We start from the raw sequence: 14,271 nt of genomic DNA on the forward strand, positions 1-14,271 counted from the left end.
GTTTACCATGGGAGTCCAGTTCACCATGGAAGTCCAGTTTACCATTGGAGTCCAGTTCACCATGGGAGTCCAGTTCGCCATGGGAGTCCAATTCGCCATGGAATTCCAGTTTACCATGGGAGTCCAGTTCACCATGGAAGTCCAGTTCACCATGGGAGTCCAGTTTACCATGGAATTCCAGTTTACCATGGGAGTCCAGTTTACCATGGGCAGGGTCGACAACCTGCGCCTCTTTAAGAGCCGCTTCGTGACCTATACTTATTCAGGACCGCCGTTTCGTATTCACCACCACAGTGCATTGCAGCTCTTGAAATATCGAGGTTATTTTTGCCCAATTCTTAAACTACGGTAATCTTTCACTCTCGCAATGCAACAACAGCGCTGGGGCTGTACCACTTCAATGTTACACTCGCTTCGCATAAACCCAACAGCCATCGGAAGATCGGTAAGCACGCGTGTGAGAGTGAGTGGCCTGTGGGGAGCGGTGGCGCAGGGGTTAGCGCACTGCGCTCCGCACCCCGGCGGCCCGAGTTCGTTTCCCGCTCACGGCCAACACCAGTGACGATTATCTGAACCGGTCATGGGCCTCCCCTAGGTCGACTCAACCTCGAATGAGTACCTGGTGTTGTGTGTAAACGTCGCTACTACGACGACAAAGGCGGCCGGGCGTGGTGTTGGCCACCAACCCCCTCGTGTGCCGTGCCGGCCTCCATCGGTGCTCGGCACTTGCCCCAACAGTCCGTGTAGTAGCTGCTGCACGTGTAGTAGCTGCTGCACGTGTAGTAGCTGCTGCACGTGTTGTAGCTGCTACACGTGTTGTAGCTGCTGCACGTGTAGTAGCTGCTGCACGTGTAGTAGCTGCTGCACGTGTAGTAGCTGCTGCACGTGTTGTAGCTGCTGCACGTGTAGTAGCTGCTGCACGTGTTGTAGCTGCTACACGTGTAGTAGCTGCTGCACGTGTAGTAGCTGCTACACGTGTTACGGGCCCAGCACTTTCGAGGGCCCCGCGCTAAATGCTTTCAAGCAACCAAATCCGGTTCGGTGATTCTGCACTTGCTCTATTACTATAGTACTATACCGCCTTCAACTTTTATGAACGACTGGGTGTTTAAGGTTAGCGATTCGTATTATCTGGCTGTATAGCAAATGAACAAATACAATTACTTTACTGTGCAAGTTAAGAATGTGTTTGTTTTAATATTTACGTGTTTTGTTTTATTTAGGGCCCCTTTATACCAACATCGTGCTGCGGGCCCCGCAGACGTCACGTGCCTGGGGGGGGGGGGTCAGACATTTGTGACGATGTGTGACGAGGGGGGGGGGTTTGAGAAATGTGACGTCACATCAAAATGCGCAACTTTAAATAAATATAGACAACACGTTCTACTTAATTATATAGACTTTTTTAAATAAATGTTTTCTCCTACAACATCAGAGTGCAGCGCCACATTAGATACGCACTACAAAGACAATAGTTTAAAGCGATTTGAAGCATGTTTTATTTTGGGGGGGGGGGGCAGAACTTTGTGACGTCATATTTGAGGGGGGGGGGGTCTGACTTTTTGTGACGCCGTGTGACGAAGGGGGGGGGGGGTAAAAAATCGTCCCAAATCGCGTGACGTCATTTATGGACGGCCCCTCAACAACCCATACGGTTTAACCCCCTATTCCTGTACAGGGGAATTGAATTGTCAGATCCTAATACGGCGTACAGCCGTTTAAAAAACGGGCAGACAAAAATGTTTATTACTTTGTGTTTCTCCCTTGTGATGTGACTTTGTAGGATGAACGCCGATATTTATAAGGGCACGAGGTGACCAAATAAAGTCTGAGTTGGTCTGTAATAAGGGCAGGGCACTGATAAGGGGTTGACAGCGATGCTCTGGGCTGCTCACAGTTAATCACCACCAACAAAATACACAAACAGGCAATACGTCTCCTTCACATACCCGTCTCTCCACACACCCTGCTGCTGCTGCTGTTCTATTTAATACCGAGAGCCTCACCATTGTGGGAAATTGCCCGATGAAGTTGGATGCAATTACCAGCGAAACGTCGTACTCAAATTTTAAATGATATTGATTCGCTCTTCAACACACCGGTGGGCTAAAGTAGTGAACTATTTGTCCTTTGTAAAAGTGACACATTCTTTTAACCCAGAAAAATTTTATTATGAATAATATTGGTCGCGAAAGCCTCCGTGTTAAACAGTACACATGTTACAGCATCTCTCTCAGAACAGACCATCGGGCCTTCTGGGAGTGCGTCATTTCAGCGGCGTTGATTCAAGATGCACGCAAACTCTGGACCGGCTTTGACATTTAGGGTCTCATCAGCAGTTATGTGGCTTGCCTCAATCAATGCCGGCGAGCTGCCGATCCTGCAGGCAAGGATCCTGCCTCCCTTGACCTTAGGGGTCCCAAGTTCGACGCAGAATAACCTGGCGCCTAGCTGGGATTAATACAAATAAAATGTGCATCTTCGTGGAGAGAACTATAAAATATCGATTTAAAGCTTTCGTGACTGCAGGGATTCATCTTCTTGGTTCTTTCGGTAAAGTCACGTAGAAGGGAAATAATAAAAATAAACAATTAAATTCCCACGACGTTTCGATTGCAACACAAGCAATCATCATCAGGTGTGAAACCCACAGCAAGAACATTTTCTGTGAAAACCACAGCAATACAATTTTCTTGCTGTGGTTTTCACACCTGATGACGATTGCTTGTGTTGCAATTGAAACGTCGTGATACATTTATTGTTTTATTATTTCTCTTCTACGTGACTTTACCGAAAGAACCAAGAATATGAAACTCTAAAATAATTAACAAGCAAAGTGCCCGTCACTCCATGTATGCATGGCGTTGACCTGCTACTCCCTTACTGGCTTATTCTGCTCTATTTTCCTTTCTTTTGCTGTCATATTTTGTCGTGGCCCAGGCCATCTCCGGTCTCTTGAGTGCTCAGCAACTTTGTTAAACAAAATCGACTTGCAACCCCCCTCCCCCTTCACCGCACTCGCCTAAATGTCTGCCCAGAGAGAAGGTGCCTCCTTCCCGAGTACATCGCTAGGCCGCAAGGGGGGGGGGGGGGGTGCCACCCTCTCCCGGTTTCCCCAGGACGTCTTTTTGTTTGTCGGCCGCTGCTGTCCTGATAAAGGTCCACGTTTTCCCGGGACATTGAAGCTTCCCGGTTGTTATTTTGTCAGTTCCGTAATAACAACAACAGTGTAATGTACCACTCAAGACAATGCATGGACGTGTCGTCCTGCTCTCTTCCAGTATTGCGAGACGCGTTTTATTACCCGTTAAGTGTGGGGGGTGGTTATTTTTGTAACCTCAGAGGTGGCAACCCTCGTGGGTGAGAACGAGGCCACATTTCACAACCTGGCCCAGCACAGCAATGAGTGCGGTGTGCTATGTAGGAGGGGCGTGGCCCGAAACGTCGCCTTTAGGTACATTGTATCCGTTTAAGCCTTTAAGGCCACACACACACACGAACACCGTGCTGTTGACGAAAGTGTTTAGAATCTGTTGTTGTTATTCGTGTTTGTGATACCATTGCCAACGCAGCGGCAGCATGGTCGCCACGGTGGCTAGGAGATGTTAACTCCCTCGCCTGGTATGCAGGAGGTCGTGGCTTCAATCCAGACCCTGACAATGCCTGCAGCTGCTGTATATTTGGAGTTTGCGTGTCTCTCATCATCATCACGGTGGCTAGGAGATGTTAACTCCCTCGCCTGGTACACAGGAGGTCGTGGCTTCGATCCCGACCCTGACAATGCCTGCTGTATATTTGGAGTTTGTGTGTCTCTCTCCGCGTGTTCGTGTGGATTCTTCTCCGGGTCCTCCGATTTCCCCTCCACATTTGGAATCAACACGCGACTGGAGTATTTGGCTGCGAAACATTTCCACGTCATGAAAAGCCACTTCGTTGAGATCACATTTGTGATGGCCTGGTGGCTTCTGAAAATGAACTCTATAGCTCAGTGGACCTTGCCTGGTAAAATACGAGAAGCAGTTTAGTTTAGCAGCGTCGCCGAATAATGGCAGGGGTCGGTAGCCTGTGGGGTCGGTAGCCTGTGGCTTCGGAGCCGCATTCGGCTCTTTGAGGCCCCTTTCGGGACCGTTATCCACATGCATTGCGGCTCTTTGCTCTCTTGTGTTTGTTAGTTTGTTGTCCTACCCCGCACCTCCGAATAGCACAGTTGGCAACGTACGGTGCGAAAGAAATTCAACGTACATACAGTTACATCCATTGACATATTGGTGGTGGAGGGTTACGACACATACTGACGCGATCTAACCCAAAATCTTTATTATGGACATTGACATGTTGGTTCGTTTAACCGATTTCGAAAAACAAAAATGTTGTTGCATTAAATTGTTATTTTGCTTGCGGCGACCCCCAGGAATAACCGAGTTACATTCGGCCCGAGTTGCGGCACAGTTTTCTGTTGTTGTTGTTGCTGCGAGGTCAGTGGAAAACCATCACGGCGGGGCCGTCGGCTGCCCTTTTTTGTCGGCACTCCAGGAGGTGACGGACGGGGCGCGATGTTGGCACCGGTGCGACCCGGCGGCGGCGGCGGAGGTCTCACCGTGGACGAACTCATCCAGCTGTGCCTCCAGGAGATCGGTACCCATCGCGGGCGCGTGCCTCGCTGTGCAGAATGTACTCCGCTCAATGATTAAGCGCGGGTGGTCACGTACGGTGCGAAAGAAGTCCAATGCACGTACGTACGTGACGGTGGTGGTGGTGGTGATGATGGTGGTGATGTTGAGGAGGGAGCTGCATGGTGAGGAAGTGGATGGATGGTGACGTTGATGGTGGTGGTGATGTTGATGATGCGGCCGTCTGGAACGCTATTCCTTTCGATATTCGGAAGCCACTGGAGCTAGGCACTTTTAAATAATCATCCAGATTTAAAACTCATTTCTTTAGAACTGCTTTTTGGCGTTTAGTTTGTTGTCCTTCCCCGCACGTCCGATTAAGGTGGTTGGCCACGTACGGTGCGAAAGAAGTTCATGCATACCTCAATAAAAGTATTTCTTATACATCCCATCAGCCGCACGGCCTTCTGGAACTGTGTAATTTCAGCTGTATTGGTTTCGACACGAAGTGTCTCAGCAGCAATGCGGCTGATGGGCTGTGTAAGAAAGACTTTTTTTTTAAGTTGTGTGTGTAGAGAGACGGCTATGTATGAATCAGACGTCTGCTGAAGGGATAGAGAGCAGAACTCCCGTTATCCGTTACCCTCCTACCCGCAACTCTTATAACCAGGGATGTAATGACCACGCGGTAACGACGATTCGCAGTTACCAAGGTGGTGATTACTCCAATCCGTACGCAGCGTTTATCAGTGAGCGAAGGTCTAGAACCGTGGGTCGCTGCTGCACAGCTCCAGCGTCTTCCTAACGTCGGAAGGAAGAGCATTCCAGACGGCCGCAGAAGCGCATCTGAAAGCACGCGGTGCAGTGACCGTCTTTGTTCGATGGTCGGCCAAAATCCACTGCTGCGATGATGACTGGAGTTCGCGTGATGGTTTATGCTCCTTGACGAGATCAGCAAGGTATTGTGGTTCATATGTGGCGAGGACTTTGTGTGTAATGAATGCGACTTTATACTGGTAGGAACCTCCTGGTTACACCAGCCCACATGGGGATTATTCTGTCCGTCCGTCGTGCATCCAAAAATTGGAGGGGTGGGGCTGGGTGGAGAGGGTAGGGTGGGGAGGGGCTGGGTGGGGAGGGTGGGGAGGGGCTGGGTGGGGAGGGTGGGGAGGGGCTGGGTGGGGAGGGTGGGGCTGGGTGGGGGGTGGGAGGGGTGGGGCTGGGTGGGGAGGGGCTGGTTACCCCGTGGTGCCCTTATAAAACTCAACTTTTAACCTACTCACAGTCGGCCATATTTGCGGAATACACCACGCCGCCGTTGACCCTGGCAATTGACCGAGCAACCCAACGTTCCTACCAGCTCCCTCCGCAGGAATGTGTTAATGTGTTCGTTCGGCAAACCGGAAGCCAATGCAGCTCGGCGAGCAATGGACAGGCATAGTCGGATCTTGCAGAAGCCGTCACAACACGTGCCAGAAAATGTTGTACACGTTGCAGCTTGGTGATGGGTTTTTTTCAGACGTGCTGTAGCGTAGTGAGTTGCGATCATCAAGCCTTGTCGATACGATGCTACACCCCACCGTGTTGGTGATGTCACAACTGAATAGTGATCCAATGTGTCGTAGAGCCCTGATATGAAAATTGCAGGTCCTGACTATATTTTATACGTGGTGATCAAACGACGTATTTTGGTCAGGTAAGGTGCCGAGGCTCTTTAGATGAGTAGAAAACTGAATCCCGGAGTCCGCGACCACCTCCCACACATTTCTCGCCTCAGCCTGAGTGCTGACCAGCAGAACCTCAGATTTTGTCTCGATTAAGCAGCATTCCGTTTCGTGCAAACCACACGTGCACCGCTCGTGTAAAAAATAACTTCTACACACGTACCACATCCTATTCCGATGCAGCAGTAATGTTGAATCGAAACAGGATTTTTTTCCACCAGAGAAAGTCAATATTTTGGCCAGCTCTTCTTTGGCCACGTGGGACAGCACTAGAACGTGTGGCTCGGCACTTTGAAAGTCGTCGGTTCAAATCCTGGTCACGGAGTCAGATCTAACCTCTCATCTCTCTGGGGTCAATAAAATGAGAGCCACTTCATGGGAATTGGTTGCCCTATGGATATACTTGCCTCACACAATTGGAATGTGGAATTTCCACCACGTTCGGCTGAGTGGGAAATAACTTTGACGTTTTACTTGGCTAGAGAGATTTGCAGTTGGAAACAGACAGAGCCTGATTCGTGCGTTATCATTGTGGACCAAATGGAACATTTTAAACTCCTCCGGTGTGCGAACTGTGGTCACCCAGAACAGACAGTGGGACAGATCATGACTCAATGCCCGATTCACAAATACGAAGGAGGCATCGTCACAGCGATCCACCACTCCGCTAGCTCCTGACACAATTATCTGGCTCAACAACCTCGATGTAAAATTATATTTGTTTTCTCTACATCCACGAGCCGTACGAAAGTGGACCAGGCAGTGGCCCCCGGTGTGTGCTGCGGAAGACACAAAAGCATCCGCATTTTCTGTACATTTCGCCGGTTTTACTTTCACCACAAATTGGCGTGTGGGATATTTGGGCATTCGTTATGAGTCACGCGATGATTAATGGGGAAGAAAGAAGTGGTGGATGGGAAACGTTGATTGGGGTGGGGGGGGGGAAGGTTTATCGATCGTTACCGCAACCGTGCGCGGAGTGAGATTGCCATATCGATCGACGGTGTGAGGCCCGAGTGGTTGTGGTACTGCACTGCACGTTCACTTGCACGACTCCACGGGGTCCATTGACCGGCTTGTTATTGGATATCAGTGGGCAGCCGGACGTGACGTGACAGTGACCCTTACCAAACATTCACCACTCACTGGACACCACTCACCCGACTCTCACCACTCACTGGTTTATTATACACCGTGGCAGGTTGGAATTCCCATCGATTTGCCGCCCTCGTTGAATTTACACCCTGACTCAAAGCCAAACCACAATACAGTAATTATAGCGTTCTTCATGGGTCAAGGACAGGATATGGAATAATGCCCACGTTGTGTTTTTGCAGGCACCCAAGTGGAAAATCAAGAGGCGGCAGAATGCAGAAGATTTCACGGCAGAACTACGACACTGGTAAGAATGCATCACGATGCGGATGACTGCGTGGCTCAGAGGTCACAGAACGACGAGAACTTAATTTGGTAAAAATTCTAGCTCTGAGAATTAAAATATATCAGTTTGAGTGCCAAGCGAATAGCATTTCACTATGAGAGGACGTACGGGAAAGTGTGGCTCCTTGTGTGTAGATAAGAGGTCACTTGAAGGATCTCAAAAGTAGTACTGTGATATCTCCTACCACGGGGCCTCTCATAGGGTTCTTCTCCAAACTTGACTCCGATCGCACAGTTAGAAAAATGAAAACGAAATCATTAACGTCGTCGCGTAGAATACATTAGCAGACAATTCACCTCCTTCCCCTATCTGTCCCGTCACATGTGTAATGCGAGCATAAACAGGGTGGTTGTTGGCCTCCGCGCCAATCACGCGGGCCGGAGCATTGGGGGGCGTAGCCGGGTCGACGGAGCGTGTGGGAGGAGCCACTGCTCATCTCGGCTCCAATGGGAGACGGGGGCAGTACGGGACAAGAATGCTCAAATTAACAGATCATTGAATGCCAAACCAAGACCGCACAACACAACTGCTGAAAGTGATCAGATTATCAAAACAATTAAAATAAAATATATCTCAGGAGTAACTGACAACTTAGCCCGTGTTTTGCAAAAGCAAAACATTATAGTAAGACATACTCTTTGGTTCTTTCGGTAAAGTCACGTAGGTATTAATACATTAAATTACGACGTTTCGGGCACAACACAAGCGTCCGTCATCAGGTGAGACAACCACAGCAAGAAATAATTGCTGAAGTGGGCAAAAGGGGCTGCTGTGACAAGAGGTCATATAGGTAAGAGAGGGGGGAGGAGCCAGGGTCACGTGATGGGAAGGATATAAGGGGAGAGCCGGAAGAGATCGGGAGTTGGAACGGAGTGAGAATAGGGGGGAGCCACGCTGGGCGGAACGGGAGCAGCGACGCCATCTGCCACGTGGTGTGCGTGGGATAGACGGGGCTAGCGGAGTGTGCGGGGCACCCGTGGCTAGTGAGTGACTAGTGGAGTGTGCGGGGCACACGTGGCTAGTGAGTGACTAGCCGAGTGTGCGGGGCACACGTAGCTAGTGAGTGACTAGCGGAGTGTGCGGGGCACACGGAGAGAGCGGAGCGGCCACCAGCGAGTGCGGCCCACACGGAGAGTGCGCGGAGGGGTGCGGTACGAAGACCCAAATAAACGACACAACGGAGACCAAGAAAGCCTGACCGAGTCGTTTATTACACATGAAGTAAAATTTTACACATCCCATCAACCACACGGACGACTGGGAGTGCGTCATTTGAGCAGCGTTGGTTCAACACAAGCGGACTCTGAGCCGATTTCGACATTCCGCAAGGAGTGACTAACCCCATATCTGCATTTGTCATCAATATGCTAAACTCCTCTGTTGATATGTAAACTACTTTGTCAAGGCTCTCTCCTCCTCCCACCCTGTTTAAAATACGCTGCCAAGCTTAGCAGTGTTCATTAAGACGCTGTCTTTCCGACAGTTCTGTTTCTTCACCTGAGGACGGCTGCTTGAGTTGTGGCCGAAACGTCGTGAGAATTTCATTTTATCATGTTTTATGTTTATTATTTTATTATTTCCCTTCTACGTGACTTTCCCGAAAGAATCAAGAATATGGATCCCTGCAGTCACGAAAGCTTTAAATCGAAATTCAGTGCCTCATCTAATTAGGATAATGACCAATTTGGCAGCGGTCATGTTTGTTGGTGGCCCAGAGCCAGGGTGGACATTCCATATTCCTATGATGGGACCAGGTCTCTCCACAAGACAAGCATTGTTCCCTTCTCACAAAGGCTTTTAGATATTTTATCTCCCCCAGGGAATGATGATTGGTTGAGTTAACCCCTAACCTGGGATTTGAACTCATAACGTCATCCTCGGTCAGATGTCTTTATTGTAATTGAAAATAATATTAAAATATATCTTTTGATGAATGTGTGTCCGACAAATGTCCTGCAGGAAGACTCTTTCGTCGGTGCTACTAGGAAGCAGGAGACAGGTAAAGCAATATGCTAAGGACTCGTATTCACAGTGACCGCCCACTTGAATGCCTCTGCAACTCAAAGCGCCGAACGCCACATCTCAACTCAACCATTCCAACGCCCTGCATTAATCTAGCCAAGGGGACAGAATCAGAATCGGAATATTGATTTAAACTGGAGGAGTCCGATGAGCAATGAAGCTCTTTAACACGTAGGCTTTCGCGAACAGTATTATTCCTAGTAAAGGCTTTTGGGTTAGATCGCGTAAGTATAAATGCGTCTTAACCCTCCACCACCCGACACGGCCAATCAGTAATAAATGTGTCACGTTAACAAAACGCCAGATAGTTACTTCTTCAGCCCACCGGTGTGTTTTAAGAGTGGATCCACAACATTTAGAATTTGAGTACGACATTTCGCTGGTAATTACATCCAGCATCTTCGGACGATTTGCCAAAATAGTGAAGCCCTCCACCTGCTTCTGGTCTTAAATAGTACAGGACAATGTCATCATTGAACCCCAACAGGTTTCGAGATCAGAGGCGGAGGTGGGTTATTATAATTATATAATAGATTAGTAATCAGTTAATTAGCACTAGCTTTTTTGCCCGTCCAAGGACGGGTGTACATTGCAGTAAATCTAAAATATTCAATAGAAAAAAATTGTTCAGCTCATGATTATTAATGAGGGGGGGGGGGGGGATTGCCCCATGTGGAGTGACGTCAACCGCTAATGGTTATTGGGGAGGGGTGTGGCATGTGGAGTGACGTCACCCCCTTATGGTTATTGTGGAGGGGTGCGGCATGTGGAGTGCGCGGCCTTCTTGTGCGTTCGTGTAAATTTCCACGCGGGGATGAATATTAATGAAGGGGGGGGCTCTTTTGCAGTGACGTCACGCACGCATGTAGCACTTTGCTGCGTAGATTTACATTTTACCGTCACTTTCTGTAAAGGAAAGTCATATTTGAAGCGACTTTGCGTAATAAATTATTTAATTGAGCTCGACCTTCCTCTGCGTTACTGTAAAAATGCACCCACTCATGAATATTAATGAGGGGGGGGGTGGGCCTCATGTGGAGAACGTCACGCACGGGACACACACACATTCTTGGCTTATTATAGAAATGTAATATGCATTGTGTATTACTTAATAATATGCTTCCAGGCTGCGCTAAGTCTCGAGCTATCAGAGTGATTAAAATTATTTGTATTTCTCTAAATTTCGATGGATTCTCTAATTATTCTTGGCCATTAATAATTAGATTTGTACAACACTTCGACATTATAAAAATCGATTAAGTGTCCTTATTGGCAAGCATGTTCTGCCACTGCCGACAGCTGTGTTTAAGATAATTTAATGTTCCTTTGGTGTAATTTTAGTCTTACGCTGTACGTACCGTCTGTCCAATACAGCATTTATTGCATAAGCAATTGATCCGTTATACACCTTCTGTTGATAACTTAGGTAATTCATCTTGAGTACATGACACTAGTTTTTGAATTTTGTGTACCATACCAAATCTTACTTTGGTATAGTTCATGACCCTGGCTCCTCCCCCCTCTCTTACCTATATGACCTCTTGTCACAGCAGCCCCTTTTGCCCACTTCAGCAATTATTTCTTGCTGTGGTTGTCTCACCTGATGACGGACGCTTGTGTTGTGCCCGAAACGTCGTAATTTAATGTATTAATACCTACGTGACTTTACCGAAAGAACCAAAGAGTATGTCTTACTTTAATGTTTTGCTTTTGCAAAACACGGGCTAAGTTGTCAGTTACTCCTGAGATATATTTTATTTTAATTGTTTTGATAATCTGATCACTTTCAGCAGTTGTGTTGTGCGGTCTTGGTTTGGCATTCAATGATCTGTTAATTTGAGCATTCTTGTAGCCATTCAGTCGTAGTACTGCTTGGACATGTTTAATCTCTCTCCGTAGACTTTCACCATCTGACACTGTTTTTGCCCGATGTATGAGCGTCTTGATGAGAGAGGATTTCTGTGCTGGGTGATGATGCGAATCTGCATTCAGATAGCCATCTGTGTGTGTTCCCTTTCGGTAGATGCTGTGTTATTTTACCATTTAGGCCGCATCCAAGCAAAATTTCTAGGAATGGGAGTGTGTTGTTCACCTCCATTTCCATGGTGAACTGAATGGCCGGGTTTTGTTCATTGAGATCATTTAAAAATGCATTAAGTGCATCTTTACCATGTGGCCAGACAACCAAAGTGTCATCGACATATCTCAACCAAAAAGGATGGTTTTAATGTACTTGAGGCAAGTGCTCTTGTTTCAAAGTTTTCCATGTACAGATTTTCTATAGCAGAAGATATAAAGGAGAGCCCATTGCTGCTCCTTCATTTTGTTTAAAGAAGTCACCTCTCCGCAAGAAATCAGTGTCATTTAGACAATGGTCAGCTAATTTTAGAATATCTTCTGGTAACCCTGTCTCCTTTACCAGTGTATCAAGTAATTTAAATGACTCGTTAACTGGAACCTTAGTGAACAGAGAAATTACATAAAAACTCACCAGAATATAATTAGGGTTAAGTTTCATATCCTTAATCACATTCACAAGATGTTCTGAATTTCGTAGATATGAAGATGTCCTACCGATGTAGGGCTGTATTTGTTTAGTTACATATTTTGATCATTTATATGTGGCAGAGCCTCTTGTACTTACTACGGGTCGTAATGGGATACCGATTTTATGAATCTTTGGTAGCCCATACAATTTGGTATTGCTCAGTCTTGGGGATTCATTAATCCACAAAACTGAGCGTATTATTAACTAATACACAATACATATTTCATGTCCTTATAGAGGAATCACATACTAATTAACTGATTACTAATATATTATATAATTACAATACCCCCCCACCTCCGCCTCTGATCTCGAAACCTGTTGGGGTTCAATGATGACATTGTCCTGCTGCACTATTCAAGACTGGAAGCAGGTGGAGGGCTTCACTATTCTGGCAAATCGCCCGAGGATGCTGGATGTAATTTCCAGCAAAACGTCACGCTACTCAAGTTCTAAATGTTGTGAATTCACTCTTCAAACACACTGGTGGGCTGAAGAAGTAACTATCTGACGTTTTGTTAACGTGACACATTTTATATTGATTGGTCGTGTTGGGTGGTGGAGGGTTGCGACACATTTATACTTACGCGATCTAACCCAAAAGCCTTTATTGTGGATGAGGTTCTTTATCAAAAGATGTCCATCAGTTTCATAAATGAACCCCAGTGGCTGCTGCCCCGACACTGCACAAAGTGTACACAGCACCGGCCTGCAAGCCCGGACATTAGTCTGAAAGTAGGGGGTGAGTTTGCTATGTGTGGGGTTTTTTTCCACAATTAGGCAACTGGGGAGTAATTTTTTTAATTTGGACCATAGCATGTCATGCTCTTTTTTTGAATAACGTGACGGGACCTTTAACGTCCCCTCTAAAGCAAATGTTGCGCACCAATTGCGCACCTATGGTGAATGTGCTCCCAGTATTAACCAGGGCGGCCGGCTGGGTCAGAACTGCGAACCTCTGCAACAAGGGGCAGTGGTAGTTGCATTCTTCAGAAACGCAACTACCACCGCCGTCTTATAGAATGAGACTGCATCGGGTTCTGACATTGGTTGTCTTAACCCACAGTTATTCAACTGGCTCCCACTGAGAAACTTGTCAAGCCAAAGCGATTCCCTGCTCGAATGAGGCAGTGCTCGTCCTCCGTTGACGCCCTGAACCAGCGGTGGAAATTTCCACGTCCCTATGCCAGGGAGCGAGCCTGGCCGTAGGACAACCACAAAGTGGTTAGTCGTAACCGGACCGGCTTGTCGCGAACCAAAGTTGACCTTTTTTCTTTATTCGCGTGAGTTGATGCACGCATTGTTTTACAAAACCAAAACATTTCTCTGGGAAGGCCACCGTGTGCTGCGTTCAATGCGTCGCGTTTACAGCAGTGTCCCGATTATAACCAACTGATCGGACGGAATATGCCACGCGTAGTTTCGTGCACCTACAACCGATCCACAGCGCCCGCGAACGCCTGCTAATGCTCTCCGGGGGGGTAGGACGCCGTCGATTTTGTTGTCGAAGCAGCGCGTTTATTCGGCTGTGTAACGGTGCGGCTCGGGATGAATAAAAAAGACGAATTGGGAGTGCGGCGGCGATCGGCTCCAGCCTCCCGTGGTGGTTCCCTACAGATGAGTCCGGTCCGGTGGTGCCGCACGGCTCTTCGTCCCACGGCTCTTCGTCCCACGTGAACATGCTGCTGCTGCTGCACCCGTGGTTCATCACCTCCATCGACTTTGCCCTCCAGCTCCTCACGTTATATCCTTGGAAATCTGTGACCGACAAGAAATTGTTAATCGAAACAGGATTTGTAAATATGCAGTTCAGTGGGCCTTAAAAAATGTGAACACTATCGTTCTAATGGAAAAAGAACGGATAATGCACTGTAACATGATAATACATGTAATGTTAATAGCTTCAAAAAGTTAAAGAGTCTCCAC

At 47.6% G+C, this 14,271-nt stretch overlaps 1 protein-coding gene across 1 annotated transcript in view; it reads left to right on the top strand.

The window, feature by feature from the left end:
* The window catches only part of ARSB (arylsulfatase B), a 35,017-nt gene extending 20,827 nt beyond the window's left edge, over nt 1–14,190 (top strand). The window contains exons 9-12 of the transcript XR_009755107.1: nt 4,534–4,635; nt 7,672–7,736; nt 9,735–9,774; nt 13,963–14,190. The gene's annotated coding sequence lies outside the window, so the exon portion shown is untranslated. The remainder of the gene's footprint in view (nt 1–4,533; nt 4,636–7,671; nt 7,737–9,734; nt 9,775–13,962) is intronic.
* The last annotated feature ends 81 nt before the right edge of the window (nt 14,191–14,271 follow it).

Source organism: Lethenteron reissneri, chromosome 14, assembly GCF_015708825.2.
Source record: "Lethenteron reissneri isolate LAM-NWPU_2019-01 chromosome 14, ASM1570882v1, whole genome shotgun sequence".
Classification (NCBI taxonomy): domain Eukaryota; kingdom Metazoa; phylum Chordata; class Hyperoartia; order Petromyzontiformes; family Petromyzontidae; genus Lethenteron; species Lethenteron reissneri.